General features: G+C 42.5%; 1 pseudogene; it reads left to right on the forward strand.

The window, feature by feature from the left end:
- Positions 1-607: 607 nt before the first annotated feature.
- LOC121328333 lies at positions 608-21,928 on the forward strand (annotated as a pseudogene).
- Positions 21,929-22,466: the final 538 nt, after the last annotated feature.

Raw genomic sequence — 22,466 nt, forward strand, 5'->3', positions numbered from 1 at the left:
TAATTAAAATAGACCCTGTTATAACTACGGGGCACTTTAAAAAAAAAATAACAGAGCATGAAACTACACCCACAAGCAGTGTATCTGTCTCAGATCTGAGTGATTAAATATATAAAGTTTCATAGCCACAAAACTGTAGTTTCTACAACAACGATCCTAGAAACGTGCATGTGCATGCAAACTGCCCTTAATCAACCCAAACCTCTATTTTATGTAACTTATAGCAGGTGCAATATAGATCCCATACACTGCAAGTCCAATACATATAGATACCCCCCTTGCTTGCTTTCAGCAGAGGCTTTTTCTCCAGCGCAGGGAGAGTTAAGCAGGGCCAGGTCTGTAAGCTTCTCTTCAGCTATAAGCCTCCCTCCAGGTCCTCTCCCTCAGGGCCTCTCATTTAATCACATTCCTATCTCCGAGCGCCAACAGAGGAGGGGGGGTGGTGTTTGAGCCCACCTGAATAGAACCCGGGCTGTGTCCTCTCCAAAATAAAATAAGAAAAAATGCCTGAAGAGGCTTTTTTTTCCCCATTATCTGGACAAACAAAAGTGCGGTCCGTTGACAAATAGCGGCAGCACAAAGGAGATAAATGAAAGTGCTGGTTGCCATGGCAGCGGGGGCAGTGTGCCTGTTCCAGCTGTGGGGTCAGTCGCAGTTACAGGAATTCAAGGCAATTATTTACACTTGAAGACCTACTGCTGGACCACAAAGGCCTGAGTGCCCTGTGGTTGTGTTTCTAGTCAGAGTTATAATGGTACAAGAGGCAGAGAAACACAGTTCTTTCTTCCATTCACTTGCAAGTCTCATGAATGTCTCACAGAAGCAAACTAATAATGATGAAGACCCCCATTCCCTTATCTGAGGCAAAACTAATTACACTGCGTCAGGAGCAAACGGTGGTGATCCTGTGACCTATATAATAATCGCATGAGCAGAAATAAATATCTACTTGACCGAGATGTCACATAACAATGAAGCCCTTGCATTAAAATAGGCCTCAGTAAAGTTTTAAAATCCATGTTCCTACTCTTAGCGTTTGGCTTTAGTACCTTTGTCATAGCTCTCTTTATCCATGAGCAGAGCAAGCTTTTACTGTGCAGTATTACAGCAAGGGGATTCCGATATATGCCACTGAATTGCTCTGGTGATAGCCCAGCAGAACTGTTGTCAATGGCGACACAATCGATTCTAAACCAACGTTGCACAGCGGTCTTTTGACCCAGGAGTGAAACCCATGTGTTTGATAAACAAATCTCCCACAGATAACTACATCATGCAGCAACGGACCACATTAAAACACCTGCACATTGTAACACACCACACTGTCCTCTCTGCAGCATTTCTGTGACGTCACAGTGCTTATTACTAAAGATCCTTGGGGTGAGTTAAGACTCTTGATAATAGAGGCCAGCGAAGCATTATCTCAGAAGATCTGCACTAGATACAATTATGTGCATCCAGTGCTTATTGGGGATTTATTATCAGCATCCATCCATCAGTCAGGGGATTCAGAATAGAGGATTTGGTGCTGCCAGGAATTGATGAAATATATAATGAACCATAGACCATACTAGAGGCATTCTAGTAGCATTCTAGTGCTGCACAGTTGGGTCTTATTGTATTCCACTACATTAGATTCGGATGGTTACCTTGCTTATGAATCAAACCCAGAATAACAGCAATGGAGAAGACTGAACACTGATCAGATGTGGTTTTATATTCAATAGGACATGCATCTTCATGCATTTATTTATTTGCTTGCTTATTTTATCTTTCCGATACAGCTCTCACAGACTGCCATGCAGCATTATGAATACATGCGTTTAAAATTATCATTCAAGCGCTACTGCTATTAACACAATGGCACGCCTCCATTAAATAAGTATTTGCTGAGTGCACCCGCTGTGATAACTGTAGGCTATTGTGCATTTTATATCTTATCAAGAGTCACACCAGCAGAAAAGATCACAAAAAACCCATCTGCAGCCGGTGAAGTGTGTTGCCTTGTTAACATGTACCGGTATACAAGCATTAAAATGGACTATACTTGTTCATTGCGCTGTACAGTGCTATGGTAAAACCATAGGAAAGTAATTGCTGTAAGCATGTCAAAGAGGGGTGTTGTTCTCTCTCATGGGCACAGCAGCTCTGTGTTTGTTCTCTTCACCTGTCATTGATATCTCTGCTTCATACTCCATCCCTGTGCTTTTAAAATCCTTTGAAGTCATATAGGGCAGGATTTTCAAAAGTTCGTAAATGATAACTCCAGTGTTCATCAAGAAATCGGTCTGTAGCAGTGCCTATTTCGTTATTAAATCATCGTCCTAATGTGATGTATGAAATTATGTTGATTTACAAAATTATGTTAATATGTTAACGAGCAATGCTTCTTGCGACTATTTCTTTTGTTCGCGTGGGGATTTCAAAGGGAAGGTTAATTGTCATCATTTATCAGGAGTTAATTTGCACTTGGAAAAAGAGGATTTTAATTATTGAGAGAGTATATAACTGTGCCGTTGACGATACAGAGAGAGGGCGTACAGGACCAGGTTAATTTCTACCTCGATAATTCAATATTTGTAGTTATGAAAATATTTTAACCTTTTTTTTATACTTGAGATTATGAAGGAGATTTATTCACTTATTTTAACCATTTGTAACCTTTGTTGTATTGCTAACATGATATACCGTTATTTTTGTCTAGTGTTACTGTCAATGCAGCCTATTTGAATTCTGCATGTGTACATTAGATCACAACTGACCTCTACTGTAGATTTTATTTTAACTATACAACTCAAGTCTTAGTATAGAAAACGGCATATTAGATATTACAATACAGTTTCCTTAGGTGTTTGCGGATTTGCAATGCGTCCTTGGCTTTTAACACCTGTGTCTAATCCACACAAGAACCAAGATCAGGGGTACAAGGACACATAGATCCACTAGCAATGTGATCGAGATCATTGACATGGATTTTGTCTAAATTTATTTTGTAATGTTGTCAGACTCCCCCCACACTTTGTATACAATGTACACTTTCACCTTCACACGTTTGCATGCATTTGAAATGCTCTTATAATACTGTAAGTGTTCGGTGGCTACTTTTAATCATGTTGAGTTTATTTATCGGGGAGGCGAGCAAAGAGTACCAGAGAAAATGCATGACTAGTGGAATTCACCAAACAATTAATTATGACCAAATTGTGTATTAGGTTTAGGGAGTTCTATTGTAATTCTAAAAGCTTAATAAATATATATTGAAGTGTTACATACATGGTATACATGTATAATAAATAACAACGACAAATGGCTCTTCAAACGTATTTATTTATAGCCTACAATCATACATACTAACAAAAATACATATAAAAGTAGTCAAATAAATTTCAACCAAAAATCATAGATGGATTACTGTATTTTTTTTCCTTTTTAACCAAAAAAAGATTGCAAAATGCACATTTTGTATATAGTTAGCTGTGGCAAAATATCCCCCCGAATTAGAGTAAATGACTAGTGGAGTTAATTTTTTGGTATTTTTAAAATCTGTGCCGTCCAATTTTTATCCACCCGGCAGATAATCGTAAATCAACATTTTATGTGACGTCATCTAAATAATACAGTTTGCATAACAAAATGGCTCGCTGGTAGGAGCTGTGTGACTGTACGTTAGTTTCCATAACAGCAAATAATGCTTCTATTAATTTTTCTTGATCTCGTTAACATGCATTTTAATTAACGAGTTCCCATTACTTTGTCGTTGTTACTGGAAGTGATGTACGTGACCTGTGACAATTGAGTTTTTTAAAGAGAAATGCGTTCATTAACAACCTCATCGACTCAATTTCAAAGCATTAACAGTTTGATTTAATTAACACATTTCGTTTGAAAATCACTTGCTGCTAAAGCTTCTGTTACTGTATTACAAGTTTGATACAGTAACACTGGTTAATGAAAATCCTGCCCATAACCTCTTGGTGGGCGTTTTGAAGTTCTGTTTAAACTTTTTTTTTTTTCTACCTATGACTGTAGTTCCACCTCTGTTCCAGCTTTCAAGATTAAAGATAAATCTTTATTCTCAAGGGAATCACTTGATACAAATCTATTGAGCTCAGAAGGCAAGGTCCAGCCTAGATAGTCGATTTTCCTCCCTAACCCGTGTGAGCACCATGACAAGCAACTCTGCACAACCAGGATTTGAACCCCACTCACATGACTAATACCAAACTGGTCAATGCTACCAGTTCAGCTGTGCAATGGGGGGGGGGGGGGGGGGTAAAGGTATTGAGACAATCAGTATTCCATGCATCTCTTTTGAGAGAGCCTGACCTGAATGTAAAGCAACTTTTGCTTCTGTACTCTGACAACCTGAGAAATGTTGGCAACGGGACAAGGTCATTCAACCCATTGAGTCTCTTCACTTTTTAGTTTAGCTTCAGGCTGGTATCTAATTGCTTCCTTGCCAGCCACTGTGCTTCAGCATCAGTGACCTCGCTAGAACCTTCCACTTATACATGCACTGTGTTATTCTCCTCGGTGGAAAACTTCTCTCCTTCTGTTTGTAGTTTGTTCTTCACCGACTTCCATCCATGACCTCTGCTCTTATTTAGTTTTTTGTGTCGAGTCTGAAGTTGGTAACTTGGTTTGACATTATCTGTAGCAGTTAGCATTTTGGTGTGATTCAATTTAATGCTCCTTAAAGATATTTTTCCAACATTGTACAGATAAGCTAGGTCACCCTTCTCTGCTGCAAGGAAGTACACCTTCATGATCACTGATGAAAGTGTGCCGTTGGCTGCATGAAGGTTAGTGATGCTGTTGAACCCCGCAGGCTGGTTCATACTGCTCTTCAATTTTGTGATCACCGAGAGATGGTCAAATTCAATTGAGAAATGTTAAACTCCAGCGACCGCTCAGCCTTGGATCACCAGACAGTCACACGAGAGACTAGAAAATCAAGCTCAGCGATGGTCGCTTGATTGAAATGTGACAGGTACAAATTTCAAGGAACCAGACACTCCCAGAGAAGCAGGAAACAAACAGCGCAGCGCAACCGACAGTCAAAAGAATGAAACAAAGCGACACAACTGCAATGAGCACCTGGCACAGACACATGGTCATCAAAAGCACTAGCACAGGATTCAACTCCACACTGAAAGGTGTCTTTGGCTGCCAAACCACCAGCTGTTTGTTTTTGTATATTAGTAAAACAAGCAAAGCAGTAGTCATCAGAAAAGCTGGTCTGATTTCCAAAGAAAAGGCAATCTATTCCAAAAATGGGGCTTATTTCCAAAACAGGGACACATTTTTCCTTAAACACTATGTCATGACCGTGCCATAGAAAGAACGGAACCTCTTCCCATAGGCTTCCAATGGAAAGGGGCTTGCTTAGGTTAGAGCTGTTTTTTTTTAGATGTCCCACACTCATTTTTAGACCTTTTTTTTTTTTTGGTTGGGAGCGTGGTGCAGCTATTTTATTACTGTCCAGTACTCTACTGTTTTATGGATCCCGTTAGATATACTTTTGTACTGAACACAGGTTTTTCGACATTATTTATTTACATGAAAAATGTATTAAACTTCCGTTTCTTTTTTCTACACATGCCAGAGACAACTTCTGGGGGGTAGTTTATTTATTTTTAATAATACAAATATCTTGTTTAATGTTGGACAGAAATGTATGTGGTTAAGATGCTCTCTTGGGATGTTTATTAATTTGTTTTACTTCCTCCTGTTTAAAAAAATATATAAAATAGATTAAGAACTGGAGATCAGTCCTCTGTTACAGTGTTGTTATTTACATAGTGGTTACATGTTACAGTGTTGTTATCCACAGTTACGATGTATGTGACGTGTACATCTTTTTGTATGACATATGCAAGTACACAGTACTATAGGAAAAAGATTAGAGCTATATCATGCACATTTCTTGACACATTAAGTACATTGTAAATATGCATAAGAACACTGTAATTCTGTAAGTACACATGTATTACTAAGCAACTACTGTGTAAATACATATCAATTTCAGATACTTATTGTACTATCTGTAATAACTGTAAAACCATAGCTTGTTAGTGTCATTATTAACTTAATGTTTATAGCATCCTTTAGAACTCATTCACAGATGTGTTATACACAGTGTATAACTTAAGCTTAAGCTGCAGTGCAACCCCTCCCCCACCCCGTGAAAATAATACATCAATAAATAAAATACTAAAAATGAATGTTCCAGCTCTTAGTCATAATAACAGTAATTAGAACTGGCAGTGTGAGAAGAAAGCCATTTAGAACTCATTTCATTCAAAGAAGAAAAAACTGAAACACCAAATTGAATTCCATTAACTGAAGCTATACGCCAAGATCAGAAGAAAGATTACAAATTGGCTGAAGTTTTGGGTCCAGTTATTTATTGGATTCAAGACTGCTGGATTGTGACGGGGGTCCACTTCAACGCTGTGCATTTAACACTGCAGCATTTAACACTCCGCTTGCCTAATAAATGTGTTTTGAAGGCAGGCAGCCTCGCCTCTAATTTAGTTCTGTTGCTCTGCCATTGATCTGCCCAGACCCAACCTCATGCTCTGTCCCTGTGCTTTTAAAATCTTTGAAGTTATATAACTAATTATATAATTCTACCCAGGACTAAAGTTCAAGCAGCACTCATTTCCTTTATCAAGCGAGCCACTTCTTTCACCTGCCAGGCTGAAGTAACGGATGATACCTCTCTCCTGAGCCCCGGAGGTGAATCCCAGGCTGGCTCCTCTCAACCCCTCCTCATAAGCAACCTGACCTGCAGGAATCAGAGTCTGAAGCAAGATGAGGTGAACTAGACCTTGCTGATCCTAATCTGCATGAGCAGCACCACCAGGATTTGAACTCCGCTTGCACGACTCTGCCTGCACTTCACTTCCACAGCACTGCTTTTACTAAGCGATGCCGCTTCAATGTCGTTCACTGCCCAGCTGGTTCACTGAAATAACGTTGCAAGGCTGAATGCGCCTGTCTGCATGCCCTCAAACAAGCCCTTGGGAATACAGCACATAACCTTACCATGCTGGCATCATCCGTTTGAAATGACGAAAAACGAATTATCCCTCACAATGTCCCTTCCTTTACTGAAACTGTTCCATAGCAACTACCCCCACCCCACCGGTAATATATTTGCTTTTATTGATTCTTCTTGATTGTTAAAGGCTATTATATACAGCAAGCCAGATAACAACCTGCAACCATTCACACTTGGCAGGGGATTTTTTGGACAAAGATCAAAAACTAAAATGGAGCCCAAGGTTTGTAATCATTTTTTTTCTGGGGGCCTGCTGTCTGATTGAACTGAGACAGCCGGGCCGTTCAGCAATTACACTGCCAGCTGCTGCAGCCCATTCTAATGCATGTAAGTGGCGGACTTCCCTGAAAACACAACACCTGCTTCTACAGACTGGGGAATGGATTGATCTCCTCAGCTGAGGTCCTCAAATACTCTCACACACGTACAGTGAGCTGTCTTTCCTAAAAACACCACCGTCTTCAACTAATCCCTCAAGTGTTTCTCAACGTATCCAGAAAATATACAAACATTTTGAAAAAGGACACCCATGGAAACAGAAATGTTTTCCAGTCATAGCAAAATCTAGGAAAATCTATACTATGTTCTGCAGAACAAATTGCCCTGATTATTCACTGATTTCTGTTTTGGTATAATTGCGTGCAGCATTGTTCTTCTGATATTCCTACCCTTCTGATGATGGGCATTCAAGGAACTTGTCAAATAAATAACTATATATATATATATATAGCATATATATATATATCATATATATATATATATATATATATATATATATAGACACACATGTGTCAAAGAAACTATCAGAGCAGTACTTTCCTCCAAACATGTACGAGCCGAGTCATTGAAAAGGTGAACCCAAAAATGGATTGAGTCATCTAACAGTTTGGGGACATTGAAAAAGACTTACAATCAAAGCAAATGCATTATGTTTCTTGCAAGTTACTTAGCATAATTCTGGATTTTAAGATTAGTGATTTAAATGACTTATTTGTATAGATCCATCGCTGTTGATTAGACCAATCAAAAAGATCGATCAATCAATCAATCAATTAAACTTTATTTTATATAGCGTCTTTCATAGTGGACCACCATTACAAAGCGCTTTACAAGATACAGTAAAACACAATGCAATATATAGACCGCTATACGTTAACAAGCAGGCAAATTCACGGCTGAGGAAAGAAATACCAGCAGGATTAATACGGTGCAGCGGTATTTAGACCAACTGCTGTTTAGATCATGAAAATAGGCCTGCCTGTGGTTCCCTACCAGGTAGGCCAACTCATAAGCTGATCTGCCCTGCAGGCTGGCGAGCGCCAGGATAAAGCGAGATGTTTTCGTTCTGCCCTGATTATTTCTTCAAAACCATTTTTCTTTTCTTTTTCTCCATCAGAGATACTGCAGGGGTTAGATGCTGGTAATAAGGGAAACTATTAGTTGGTCTACGCGACTGAGCATAAAGTATACAATTAAAAATTATACAAAGCAAGCCACATCATGGAGGATTGTTAACATCGTAAAAACAAGGTTAACTCTGGTAAAGGAGGACCGGTCTATAGCATAGTGAACAGCAACAACACAGTGCAAATCAACCATAGTCAACCTCACCTAAACTGGCATCAAATAACACTCCCAGTTGAAATGCCCTTTCGCTGCAGTAGTGACGCAGTTTAGTTTCCAGTGGCTTCTTACTGCTGTCACTCTGTTTGCAATGACCCCCCTTTGCTGAATTAATAAAGAAACGTTGTCGGGGCTTTCATTAAACTCACAGCAGAGTTTCTGCTTCATAATGTATCTGCACTCTAATTTCCATAAAGAATCCATACTGGCACAATGGGATGAGATGAATCAGATTTTCTTACAGCTGTGCAGCAGTGTGTGGCTCTCCGGCCAGGTCTGTTTCAGGGCTGAGAGTGAGAGCAGGACCAGTGAAACAATTAGAGACATTTATCACCCAGAGACACAGCTCCTTCTGTCAGACACTGTGAACTCAGGACTGAGCCTAGGGTGCCTCATCACTCCTCCAAACAGGGAATGGGCTGGCATGTGGAATTAAAGGGGTCCTGTACACCAGAGACTGTACTTTTCCATGATTTTGAATTACCTGTTAAATGCCCTGTTCTGTGAGTTTTTCTATCATTATCTAATGTTGTTTCTGCTTTAAATAGTTATTAATTACTAATTTTAGCCAAATTGAGGAGGGTTGAAAAATGATTACCACGCAGCTCTAATTACAGTCTCTACTTGTGATAAAAAGTTTACATCTTGTTAACAAATTATCCTTGTAAAAGTCTACCATAGTAAAAGCATAGCAAAGTGTTATAAAGCTTAGTTAAAGCATAGTAAAGCAAAGGTAAGCACTGTAAATCCCAGAGAGGTATAGTAAAGCATATAAAAAACATGGCAAACCACGGGAAACTATGAAACATGGCAACTTAGCAGAAAATTGAAATTTCCCCTCCACTCCACCCCCGTCAAAAAAGGCTCTATCTTGAGAACCCGCTGGCAATTATTCCTGTCCTTCGAGGTCTGCCTTCACTCCTTCATCTTCTGCAGGACGGTACTGTTTCCATGGAAACAAGGTCAGGGTGCCGCTGCAGCTGAAGCATGAGATTCCAGGTAGTTCTAGAAATATCTATTGCTTTTCTTTTTCATCTTTTTTTTTCTTGTATTACACATGAAAACCAAATTAACAGCAACCCGCACTGCGACTGGTGGGGATGATATTGTCACGACCAGCAGACCTGAAGGGGACAGCTGAAAGAAAAGAAAGAATCCATCTCCTGATGGAAAACTTGTGTCTGTCGCTACAGCATGTTCAATCACAGAGCAGTTCAGGGGTATCCAGATCACGAAGGATTCATTGGCATGAACACATGCATCTCTTGTATGTGTTGAACTGTATAGAAAACGGTTCTTACAGAGACGTACAAAGGAGGATGTTTTAATTGTAGAAAAAATATCGTGAAGGATTGCATTCAACTTGTTTTCCCATAATTGTACCCTCTCCCTCTCCAGCCTGCTCTTTTTCTCCCTCCTAGTCCATCTCTCCCTCTTTCTTTCCCCCTCTTATTTTCCCCCACCACTCTCTCCCCCTCACTCTATTCCTAGCTCTCATGCCTCCCTCTCTCTCCCCCTAACCCCTTCTCTCTCCCTTCTCCTCCTCCTCCTCCCTCATTCTATTCCTCACCCACTCACTCTCTTTCCTAATTCAATTTCTGAAAGGGAAAGATCAAAACTGTGGCGGAGGTGTGCCTTGTGTTTCTCTGCAGCTTTAACATCCCAACGCATTATTTCCTGTAAATTTAGAACTTTCGAAAGATGGACAGACATTGTCTCTCTTTTCCGGTTTGTGTCGTGACAGACAGCTCCCATTGTCCGGCCCTGCACCCGTCGCCCCCCTGTCTCTGCTCCCCTGCATTCTCCACAGCCACACCACCTGAAGGGACAGAGGATTAAAAGTTCAAGTTCAAAGAGAAGTCTGTCAGCTGCCTGTCTGGTGGAGGGGAGGGTGACTAATAGGGGAAGGATTTTCTTTTCTTTTTTTACTTTGTTTCCCTGGTAGTTATGAGCCTGACTAAAGCCTCCCCCCCCCCCCAATCTCTTCAGCCTGACAACTCCTATCAGGGCATTCGTGTTGAAATGTTAGAGCGTTCCTTTCATTAAAAAAAAAAAAGTCTCCCTGTAAATCCGAGAGTGAGTCAGCCAAGCACAGAGTCTGCTCTCCTGCTAGTTTTTAATTTAAAGGTGGGCAGCAGCAGTCTTGTGGTGCTTTATCACATTCTGCTGAGCAGAGCAGAGACTTAGAAGTTAACAGACTAGAAGTTAAAAGACTTAAAAGTCCACTTATGGAGAGTCGAGATCTCTTTAGACAGTGTTATTTACTACTTACCTTTGGGTTCGCCCCAGGTTGCTATCTCTGGGCTTTTCAATCCTGGCATAATAAAAACACTGTGTCACACTAAAATAATAGCCACAAATTGAAAAAATCTTGTGTTTCTATTTCTACTGCACGTCTGTCTCTGTCATTTTGTGTACGTCTCTGCTGTGTTTTTGTGTGTCTCTGTTTGTAGGTGTGCAGGGGGGGGCTGTATTTAACTTGTTTTTCCATACTTTTGCCCCCTCCACCTCTCTCGTTCCCCTCTTCCTTGTTTTTTCTCCCCCATTCCCACTCCCTCCTCACTTTATTCCTTGCACTCTCTCACCCCCTCCCTCTCTCTTTGTTGCTGCTAACAATCCCTGCACCTGTTCTCGAGCCGAGCAGACATTAATAACGCAGCCGCCTCCCCTCCTTCTCGCTCCCTTTACAACAGCGTCTGCCACAGATGGGGTCACGCTCAATTCGGAGGCCCTTGGCACCGAGCAAGTAATGAGCAGCACTGCAAGGAGCAGGGAGCAGGGAGCAGGGCTCATCACAATGGCAGACAAACCATTTTACAAAACCAGGCTTTTCACTTCTTTACAGAGAGTCCTTGCATTACATATCTGAGCGGTAGCACACCATTGCAATGCTTTCACCAGGGAGGGTATTCGCTGTGGAGAGGTTCACCTTTCTTCTGCAATTTGCAGATGGTGTTCCAAATGGCCTCACGTACGTGCAAATCAATGGGAACAGGATTGCATTACTAACCTGTTTTACTTCACATCTAAATTGAATGACAGCATTACATATAGGTCAGCTTGTATCTCAGGTGTAAAGTGTAAGCAGAAAAAAAGTCTTAAGTTTTACATCTTGGTGCAGGATAAACAAACAAAACTAGGGTAAGGCAAAAAATAATCAATTTATGAGGAAAGTAGAGAGGTTCAGTCAGTGGAAAAGAAGAAATGCAAATGTGTGATGTCAAGAGCAAGATAAACGACCTCCGGATCTTGACATAACCCAATTGAATTGTAGCTTCTTCCATGTCTTCAACGAGTCAACGAGACTGTAGGAAAGTCATAACTGACTTTGAAATTATTTCCCTCTGTGTTTCCAACTTGTAAAACTAAAAAAGTGCACCAAGACAAAAGATAGTTTACAAAACCTAGTCAGCTAGTTAGTAACATATTTTCCCAATAGGAAGGCTTAAAGCAGAATTTAGACTAAATAAATCGAGTTCTGTGAAGAACATGCAAAACAAGATTGGGGTTGGCGTTAGGGTTTGGATTAGGGTCAGTATTAGGGTTATGGCTGGGGTTAGGTTTAGGGCTGGGGTCAGGGCTGGGGTTCGTGTTCAGGTTAGGGTTAGGGTTAGTGTTAGTGTTAGTGTTAGGGTTGTATCCAGTACAGTACTCTTGTGTGGTTTGTCTCACTTGCCTGTGTGTTGCCATGCTTTCATTATCTTTGTCTATTCTTTTATTTTACAGCCTGCCATGCCCCAAACCCTCAGAGCACCTGGAGAGGATGGAGAGGTGAGCCGACACAACAACCTCCTGGAAGAGGAGCACTGTGTGTTAGAAGAAGCCAGGTTAGGGGTAGAAGGGGCTTCAAAACAAAGACATATTCCTGAGCGGAATATAATTGTGACCCTAATAGCTTTCACACCAAAGACCTTATTAACTGTTTAAAGTTTATGTGGTCATTTTCCCCAAAGTGTACCCAGTCCAGTACTCTTGTGAGCTGTGCCACGCCTGGCTCTGTGTTGCTATGCTTTCACTACTGTTGCCTATTCTTTTAACAGGGTGTCCAGCAGCAAACATTGATAAGGGCTCAATATTTTGTGATCAATAGTGAGCCGAGGGAGCTGATTGGAAGGCTAGCCTGACCTGTGTCCTCAAGCCCTACGGGTTTAAAAGAGGTTGCGACCCCTTCTTGAAGGAGCCAGCCTGCCTCTGGTTTAATTGCGTTGGTATTTCCATCCTCAACGCAGCCCTGTGATAATGAACTAACACGTTGCCCTTTAAATGTCAGCTATTTGTTTAAAATAAACCTCTTTCCCTGTTACTGCTATGGTGCGTACCCAGGCACAGCTTTTGTGTAGCTGCTTCAATATTATGACTGCTCGCTGCAATGTGAGCTGTAATTAGTGGATTCTAATTAAGCGGGATAAATATTTTATCTCGGCAGAGCTAATTACTGTTGAATAGTGCTAAAAGTGGTGTCATGTGTTAGTCTCTGGGGAGAAGGGGGAGGGGCGTCTGCTGGGATGTCAATTGCTTTCTTTAAGATCTGTCAAGGCACACTGCCTGTCTGTACCTGCCTTGTCTCCTCTGGTGTCTAGGTGAGGCTACAGTGTCTCTAACTATAGTCTAAAGAGGATGGTACATCTCAATTTCAGAAACCCATTGTTGGGTGTAAAATCAAAGACACTTGTTCTTCCTAGTCTATATACAATGGTAGTAAATGAAAAATATTTAGCAGTGCCTTGCTCCTCATAGCACACCCAAGGCATGAGTTGTCGTTGTATAACCACACACTCCTTCTCTTGTGTTATTGATGACGTATTACCCAGGCCAAGCATCACAGGGACTCTTGATAAAAAATGTCATTCACACAATTTTCTGATGGACAGTAACTGAGCAGAGTTGAAAGTTTTTCTAGTTCCTTGCAGGCTAGTTTTTTTTGTTTTTAAGTTTGACTCTTCAATAAAGCTATTATTGGTAATGCACATTCATACACATTTCAAAAGGGTTTCATTGGAGTAGCATTTGAATAACTCATGGTATTTTAAATTGTTTTGTGATAAATTTACTAGTTTTCTCAGAAAATTCAAGAGAAAGAAGACTTTAGAAAAGAAAATACCCAGTCAATTGGAATTGGTATGAAGCTGAAACCACTAAAACTTTAAAAAAACAGCTTTTGAGACAGCCTGGGGCTGACAACTCCAAGGGTTTGTTTGAATGAAGTGAATATATAACTACGCGTATATGAGCACCTAGGGCTGAATGGAGCAATGGTACTGGTGTGTGCGTGCATCGCAGTAACAGTGTCTTTATTCCAATGGAATTCACTCGAGCTTGTTCTCTGAAGCCTGAGCTAAGGGTCGACTTGTAGCTCATCGACTTGTAGCTCATCCAACAGCAGAGAGGAAGCCGGCCTGGTCCCTGCCAGTCACTCCGCTCAGCCATGAAACTCATTGCTTAGGGAGCTGTCAGGGGGACATAGTCGCCTGGCATTTGAAGAGCGTGGAGTTCTGACAGCTCCCATCCTGTCACTCCATCGGGACGGGAGGTTCAGGGGCCTCATTGTCATAAACGAATAAGACACCAAAGACAGCAGCCTTCTATTTCAGGGCAGGCTGAATGTATAAGTGAAAGAAGTCTGGGAGACACACTGGATAACAACTTGCAAAAAAAAACATGAAACAGTTCACACGTTAAGTGCAAAGCTACTGCAACTGAGCTCCTAACTGACAGGCATCATGGTGTTTCAGTGAAAACGCTTTGCATCGTCTGCTGCTCGAAAAGGGAATCTATTCATTCCAGTAATACACAGCACAAACATAAACATGGGCATGTTCAAGCCTTGATCACACTAACATTGCACCCCACAACCCAAGACACTGCTGTCTGTCCAGACCAAACATTACACCCCACAACCCAAAACACTGCTGTCTGTCCAGAGCAAACATTACACCCCACAACCCAAAACACTGCTGTCTGTCCAGAGCAAACATTACACCCCACAACCCAAAACACTGCTGTCTGTCCAGAGCAAACATTACACCCCACAACCCAAAACACTGCTGTCTGTCCAGAGCAAACATTACACCCCACAACCCAAAACAAGGAGAGTTCTGAGTGCCTTTAGTTGTTGTTTTTAGATAGAAAACCTCATGAAGAATGATGTGCTGCATTGCTGCAGCATGTGAAATGCCTCTCATCAATGGGCCCCACATGGCAAGAACTTCTCTGTGGTTTACACCAAGGCATATTTTTGATTACCTGTGACCTCATTTTTCTCTCCTTCTGTGGGAGATGGCCTAGATAAATAGCATTAGCACCATTTTAAATTTTATTTCAGCAGCTTTTCAACAGCAAAAAAACAAACAAAAAACTATTATTTCAATTAAAGCATCCCAACCCCACCCCCCCCCCCACCCCTCCCCCTCCCCCTCCCCCTCCTCCCCTCCCCCCTGGTCCCCTTGGTCAACATGAGCTTTGTTAGCTGTCTAACATTGTAAAAATGTCGTTTGTGACATATTATACAATACAATACAATACAATACAATACTCACCTACCTGTCTCCCCAGCACACTCTCACCCTTCTACAAGTCTCCCACAGTACAAGCATAGGAAAGTGTAATAAAGCACAGAGAAAACACGGTAAAGCCCACAGAGGTATGGTGAAGCATGGAAAAAAAGCATGGAAAACCTTTTATAACGATGAGAGATTCATGGCAAAACTGTTTACAGAACAAATGTACTGCTAAAGGACAGACACGTACTTAACCACAACGGCCTTCTCCAGCGCCCCTTGCATGCGCCAACTGCCAAGCAGTCAAAGGTCAGCCCGGGAAAGCTTATCATCTGCTAAGCTGCGGACAGGAAAATGTAGGAAAGAAAGCATTTCAGACACTGCTTGAATAATTGATGAAACCTATTTGAAAAATATATATACCCAGTATATAAAAAGATATGTACATTATACTTCAAAATTGCATCTATAGTAGCCTACAATATATGCATATATACATGTACATTGTGCATTTTAAAGACAGAAGGGTTGCTTTGTCTTTATTTCTTGATCGGGAATGTCATTAATTAAAAATTTAACAGTAAAAAATGTTTTATCTGAACTGCTTGTTTTTGTGAACAGCTCCCCGCGGTCCCCAGCTGTTTTGAAGATCTCAGTTGAAAATGTCGGTTCTTTTCTGGTGTGGCTCATCATGAGCAGTACAGGGAACAGGCTTATTTCTGCTACACCTCCAGGTGCTCGCATGGAAACCTGGCGCTGGGAGGATTACAAGATAACCATCTTAATCCCAGCCGGCCATATGATTGCCTTGGTCCCTGCTGACCCATCTTACAGAGGCAGATTACAGATTAAGTTTTGCAGCCCCAAGGGTGTAGGAGCTTTACCCCACTCATCTTCTCCCAAGTTCTCATCAGTTCTGTATGATCTTGACGTATATGGACTGCGGCCTGGAAAGCACAAAAAGGGTCTGGAAGCTCTGATTCATCCAAATCAGAGGTGAGAACTGCCGAGTGCACCCCGACGACTGCTGGGCATGTCCTTCTGTCAGCATGTCTGTGTGTCTGTCTGTCTGTCAGCGTGTCTGTGTGTCTGTCCATCTGTCTGTTTGTCTGTCTTAGATGATTTGCTTATCTTTGCAAAAAGAGACTCACTTTTAAATGATGTGACATACCATAATACCCCAGTCGCAGTTTGCTGTGGTGCACGCCCACATTTTGTTATAACTAACCTGCGGTTATTACAAACTCTGGCCTAATTACAAAGGCCGATAGGCATCACGAAAACGTCAATGCTACGCACATTCATCTGCTGTCTAGAAAATTAATATTATCAGGTGCTCTTTCATTGAATTCTTTGAGATTGTATTTTGTATTTATGAAAACCGATTAAAAGTTACATTGAAAAAAAAAGGCAGCCAAGCTGTGACAATAAAGAACAAACTGGTCATCACTAGACGAGGATTCCGTTCAAATCCTTGCTTTCCAGTTTGCACAAGTGCCCAGGAGGAGAATGCAGGGAGGGTTTATATTCAAGTCCAGATTTGGTTTTGTGATTCAGTAATTAACCCCTGAGAAAGCTTCACGAGGAAGGATGCAGGTCGACTGCAGTAATCACTGGAATAAAAAAGTAGCAATAAAAATAGAATGAGATACCTCAGTGTGATTCAGCCTATACTGGTGAAAGACAATGTCTATACTGGTGTAAGACAATGTCTATACTGGTGAAAGACAAGGCTTTCTATATTGGTGAAAGACAGTGCTTCCTATAATGCACACTTCCTGAACAGCTTTGATGAAGATCACAAAATGAACGTGTTTTGATGGCAGGCAGTGAGACACTGTGAGTTATCTGTCTGTGTGTCTGTGTGTCTGTTCTCCTCTTCCTGTTGGTGAGTCTCTTGACCTGAAGAGCACAGACAATGATGAATATGGTACCGAATAAAAGAGATCAAGAGTCTGCGTGGAGACGGTTAAAACAATAAGCTAATTAAACAAACAATGAATTACCTTTGTAAAGCTGCTGCTATCTCCTGTAGAACCAGCATACACTGCGCACCATTCTTTGTCAGCCAGCAAAGAACGAACCCCACTCCTTCAGCTGACTGCCTAACAGCCTGTGCCGGCACCTTTTTATAATGCTGGCATCATGTCAGTGTTGTAGAACATTGAATAGGATGAAACAGCAATGGCAGTTCTGAATTTAAAACCAAACACACAGTTAGGAAATACTGTATTGGGTAACACTTCAAAATAATGGCTGCAAATTCATAATGAAATCCCACAGGAATAAGCCCTGATTATCTCATGCACATCCTCTGAGTTCTGAAGTCGTTGATTTTGAATTTAGCCCTGTTAATTCATCATGATTTTAAAAACATTTAGGTTCCCTTTTCCACTCCATCCTTTCCTATTTAATTCACTGTTTATTCTTCAATTGTTCATACCCTCTTACTCGCCCACCTGGGGATTGTGAGAAGTGTTCATTCATTCATGAATGCATGCTTTATACATGTGATCAATACCATTTATTACAAAGGAACATAGAACTAATATGGGTAATTAAATCCACATGAATTAACAGGGCTGAACTCTAAGGAACTCTAAGGAAGTGCATAACATATCCAGGGGTTATTTCTGTGGTATTCTGCCGGAATCCAATATGAATTTGCAGCCATTACTTGAAAAGGTTTTCCCTGTATTAGAATGAACTGAAACTGCAGTAATAGCACAATACTTGGTATAATTATTTGGTGGGTTATGCCCTTGGTCCATGACGTTAAAATCCAATTATTTTATCAACAGGGCTATGGCAATGTCAGAACTCCTTTGACCTTCCTTTAAAGATTACACACAAGCCCCCCCCACCCCCCCCCCCAGTCTCCATGGCGATCGTTGTCTCCGAGAGGCCAGGGCTACACAGAGTGGTGTTGCTTTTCCTTCACACTCCTATCACCCGAGTCACAGGCTCTCCAGCCAGCCCAAGCCCCTCTACTTCCCGGGCAGCCCTTCCTGGTGCTGTGGGGTGTCCCCAACGCCCTTTGCCAAGAGCGGCCGGACCCCAGCTCCTTCAGCATGGTCACTGAAGCAGAGGGGGCCCTGAAGGGACGAGGGGTCACCATGTTCTATGAGGACAGCCTCGGGCTATACTCATACTTTGACTCGCAGAACGGGGCCGTGGCCGGGGGGCTGCCCCAGCAGACGAACCTGGAGATGCACCTCCTCAAGTCGGAGGCAGACATCCTTTCAGCCATCCCCGCGCTGGAGTACCGCGGGCTGGCGGTCATCAGATGGGAGGAGTGGTGGCCCCAGTGGAGCCGCAACCGGACCAAGAAGAAGATCTACCAGGAGCAGTCGCGTGGCCTCCTGCAGCAGTTCTTCCTGGACTGGTCCCAGGCCGAGCTGGACCAGTGGGCCCTGGTGGATTTCAAGGCGGCCGCCCAGGCAGTCCTGTTTGAGACCCTGCAGAACGCCCGTGTGCTCAGACCCGCTGGGCTCTGGGGGTTCCACCCATACCCCGACTGTCAAAACTCCCCCAGACACACCGACCGCTGCCCCGCCACGGAGATGGCCCTGAACGATGAGCTGCTGTGGCTCTGGAAGAAGAGTTCAGCGCTCTACCCCTCCCTGCAGCTTGACAAGGCACTGAGCGGCACGGAGAGGATACGGCTCTACACCGCCAATCTATGGGAGCAGCCGGAATTGTGATTTGGGAAAAGTTCTTCCCGACCAAAAACCAGGTACATGATTCTAAGGGATTTACTAATGAATTCATATAAAATGAGTTTGCAAGTAACGCAGTGCAGGGATTTGAGATTCAAGGCAAACGGAGATCTTGCTCACGTACTAGGAGGAAGTGAAGAGAACGTTTTGCTAGGTAGGTAGACTGATGCTGTTGTTTTATTTTATTTTGTATTAATATAAAATTCCCTGTACATGTACTGGTGTTTAAAAATCATTCCATAGACAACCCGTTATGAACTAAAACTATTATAAGCTGATGGTGTCATGCATTTTCTTGGCATAAATCAGTATTTGTTTGTCAGCGAACCATTAAAAATGCAATAAAGGGCCTGGTGTTTAATGCATGCTTTCATGTGCAATACTAGGCCGGTCAGTTTGGGTAAAGCACAATTATGCACAAGCTGCCAGTACTGAGAGGACTGTGGCTCCAGAGCGCCATCTAGTGGACGCGTGATGCAGGTACAGCGGCAGGGTCATGATGGGTATTTGATTCTTTCCATCAGAGCAGTTACCAGGGTAAATCTTAGGCTTAAGCCAACATGACACCATTACAAAACCAAAACTACAAAGACAGTACATCCTGTAGAGAGCAGCTTTACACGAGGGCAAGGAACAGCATATAACAACAAGGAATAGCATGGAACAGCAAGAAACATCAAGGAACAGCATGTAAACAACAAGGAACAGCAAGGAACAGCATGCAACAGCAAGGAACAGCAAGGAACAGCATGTAAACAACAAGGAACAGTAAGGAACAGCATGCAACAGCAAGGAACAGCATGTAAACAACAAGGAACAGCATGTAAACAACAAGGAACAGCAAGGAACAGCATGCAACAGCAAGGAACAGCAAGGAACAGCATGTAAACAACAAGGAACAGCAAAGAACAGCATGCAGCAGCAAGGAACATCAAGGAACAGCAAGGAACAGCAAGTAACAGCAAAGAACAGTAAGGAACAGCATGCAACAGCAAGGAGCACCATGTAACAACAAGGAACAGCAAGGAACAGCATGCAGCAGCAAGGAACATCAAGGAACAGCAAGGAACAGCATGTAACAACAAGGAACAGCAAGGAACAGCACGCAGCAGCAAGGAACAGCAAGGAACAGCAAGGAACAGTATGTAACAGCAAGAAATAGTAAGAAACAGCAAGAAACATCAAGGAACAGCATGTAAACAACAAGGAACAGCAATGAACAGCATGCAACAGCAAGGAACAGCAAGGAACAGCATGTAAACAACAAGGAACAGCAAGGAACAGCATGCAACAGCAAGGAACAGCATGCAACAGCAAGGAACAGCAAGGAACAGCATGTAAACAACAAGGAACAGCAAGGAACAGCATGCAACAGCAAGGAACAGCATGCAACAGCAAGGAGCAGCATGTAACAACAAGGAACAGCAAGGAACAGCATGCAGCAGCAAGGAACATCAAGGAACAGCAAGGAACAGCATGTAACAACAAGGAACAGCAAGGAACAGCATGCAACAGCAAGAAACAGTAAGAAACAGCAAGGAACAGCACGGAACAGCGAGTGGAATTAAAATGCATGGATCAGTCACTGTAATGCAGATACATTGCTGGGAGACAAATTCAGGCCACGTGTAGCAGAGCACAGCTCTGCTCTTTAGAAATTGGCAGGGATGGGGTTAAATTCCCCTACCTGCCTGGGTTCATTGTGTTCAGGTGGCTGGGGTTGATTAGATGATTAGTTTAATTAACGATCAATCAGTGCCCAGCCACCTGACATAAAAGGAGGCCTCTGCTTCTCATTTAGGAGGAGGGAGCTGAGGAAGCAGGTTGGTGTTTTGGTGTGTGTGATTTTTTTTTTGAATGTTTTGAATCCAGTAAAGGCATTGCCCAGCCTGGAAACCTTTATTTTTGTGAGAGTATTTTTGCTTTATTTGTGTTTAAATTGCTTTGTTTTGGCCCTTGTGCCCTTTCATTTTTGTGTTTATAATATAGTTATTTTTTTGAACTCCAGACTCACCAGCCTGCCACACCACGTTATAAAGTAATTGTGCATATTGTTTTTAAAACAATGTCTAAGTTAAATATTGTATAACACTGTTATGCTAAAGCCTATATTGTTTATAAAATCTGTTATAAACTATAAATGAACCACATCTGTTAAAAAGGATGTTATAAACAATAAGTAAATATGAACTGTTAACAATGTACTGTACCCTTAAACTTCTGGTAAACCTTCATTCCTAATGGCTAATGGCTCAGCACACGTCTGTATTCAATTAAACTGCCATTTATTTCCAAATTCAACACCCACGACGTGTTCTAGCACAGGGGTCTCCAACCCTGGTCTCCAACCCAAGATCTGGAACACTTGACTAATTAAGCCAATAATTGGTTCAATTAAGTAACAGAGATTGGCTGAAATGAAAACCAGCAGCCACAGTAGCAGTCCAGGACCAGGGTTGGAGACCCCTGTTCTAGAGGGTTGACACAGTGTGTTTGGAAGTGTGGAGGCTGACCTTTGCCCCCGTCTCTGATTGCAGAGAGGATGCTGGGAACTGGCGGACTTCGTCAGGTGAACGCTGGGCCCGTACGTGGTAAATGTGACGAAGGCGGCGCGGCTCTGTGGAGAGGCTCTGTGTGGCAGCAGGGGGCGCTGTGTGAGGAAAGACCCCCGCAAAGCCTGTCTACCTGCACCTGCCCCCCACCAGCTACCAGCTGCTGCCCGACACCAACATGAGTGGAGGAGGAGGGGGGTGACCGCCAAGGGCCAGCTACAGCCCAGAGACCTGGAGGACTGGAGAGATAGATTCGAGTGCCAGTGGTTCCAGGGGATGAAAGAGGGCTCGCCAGCTGACGACGGGGTGGTGGTCAAAACAGGGGTCAACAGAGGGGTCAGCACGGGGGTAAAGGCAAAACCCACCCCTGCCAGCAACTCTCCAGACAGCAGTAAGATGCCTGTTCTGCTGATCACCTCCCTGACTGTCATCACCAAGCACTGGCTCTGGGAAACCTCTTTAGTTATTTAACTGCGTGTGTTTTCTTTTCATTCTTTATTTATTTATGTATTTATTTATTTGAAGTTTTCTGAGACGCAGCCTCTCGCTTGCAAGGGGGTCCCTGTACACTCAGGGGGAGGCAAGATATTTGGCTTGGTCTGTGGTACAGCAGCATGGTGTGACCCATCTTGAGAGTGAGCACGCATACCTAGGACCTCTTCTCTCGCATGTGTGCTATCCTGCTCAAAGAGCTGCTGCAGTAAAATGGTAGAGTCCACTGTCTGACCCTCTGACCAGAAGTCTTTCTGAAGGCAGATGAAGGCTCACTACCACACAAGGGCTTCAGATACTGGTTCTGCTGTGGTGGGTTTCACAAGATTGACTGTAACTTGGTGCTGAAGTGTTGAAATGAAGGGATCTGGGAGTCTGGCATGGGAATGAAGATCCAACTACTTCACCAACATCATCATCATCATACTATGCATTCTTTTGCATTAGCTTGCTAAGGAAAGTCTGAAATAAATGTACTTTTAGAGACAGCTACAGTAAGACTGCTTTGATAGAGGTG

This window comes from Polyodon spathula, chromosome 16 (assembly GCF_017654505.1).
Source record: "Polyodon spathula isolate WHYD16114869_AA chromosome 16, ASM1765450v1, whole genome shotgun sequence".
Lineage (NCBI taxonomy): Eukaryota > Metazoa > Chordata > Actinopteri > Acipenseriformes > Polyodontidae > Polyodon > Polyodon spathula.